The sequence below is a fragment of the Portunus trituberculatus genome, chromosome 31 (assembly GCF_017591435.1).
Source record: "Portunus trituberculatus isolate SZX2019 chromosome 31, ASM1759143v1, whole genome shotgun sequence".
Lineage (NCBI taxonomy): Eukaryota > Metazoa > Arthropoda > Malacostraca > Decapoda > Portunidae > Portunus > Portunus trituberculatus.
In genome coordinates this window covers 4,046,622-4,047,683 of record NC_059285.1, presented here as the reverse complement: position 1 = coordinate 4,047,683, position 1,062 = coordinate 4,046,622, and positions in this window count along the sequence as shown.

Here is a 1,062-nt window from a genome sequence, read left to right as displayed (position 1 = left end):
TTAAGTCACGACTCACGCATTCACGCAGCAAGGATAGTCACGCAACTCCGATAATACTCTGAAACTCCTCTCCTCGCACCTCCACTGTATTAAAAGGGTTCTGATTCTATTTACAAGGGGTTTTATTGCTGTTTTTATGGTTTAGTGTCGAATGAGCAACTTTTCTTCATTATCAACAGGAGAAACATTATTGAGAACTCGGATAAATTTTTCGAATATACTTGGCCTCTCTTTCAAATTGTGCCTCTTACATTCAAAGGATTTTTAGTTTTAAGTTACAAGTTTTATGGCTGTTTTTACGGTTCTAGTGACGAATTAACAACATTTCTTCATTATTAACAAAAACACCCTTGAGAACCCGGTTAAATTTTATCTATATGCACCTCTCTCTCTCTCTCTCTCTCTCTCTCTCTCTCTCTCTCTCTCTCTCTCTCTCTCTCTCTCTCTCTCCCCCCCCTCGCACTTCCATTATATTCAAAGGATTTTAGTTCAAGTTACAAAGGTTTTTATTGCTGTTTTCATGGTTCTAGTAACAGATTAACATTTCTTCATTATCAAACATGGCTTAATATTTCCTTTGTCCACCTTTCCACTAATTCAACTTACAAAGGGTTTTAATGATGTTTTTTTATGGTTTTAGTGATGGGTTAACAACATTGCTTCACTATCAACAGGGCTAACACTCTTTAGAACCTGATTAAATGTTATCTATGTCCACCTCCCCTCTATACATTCAAAGGGTTATAAATCATGGTACAAAGATATTCAATGACGTTTTTATGGTTCTAGTGACGGATTAACTACATTTCCTCACTATCAACAGGGTAAACACTCTTGAAAACTTGTCTAAATGTTTTCTTTATCTACCTTCCCACTAATTCAACTTACAAAGGCTCTAAATGATGGGGTTTTTTCTTTATGGTTCTAGTGACGGATTAACAACATTTCTTCATTAACAATAAGAAACACTGTTGACAACCCGTCTAAATTCTTCTATGTCCACCTCTCCACTACATTCAAAAGCTTCTAATTCATGTCACAAAGACTTTCAATGACGTGTTT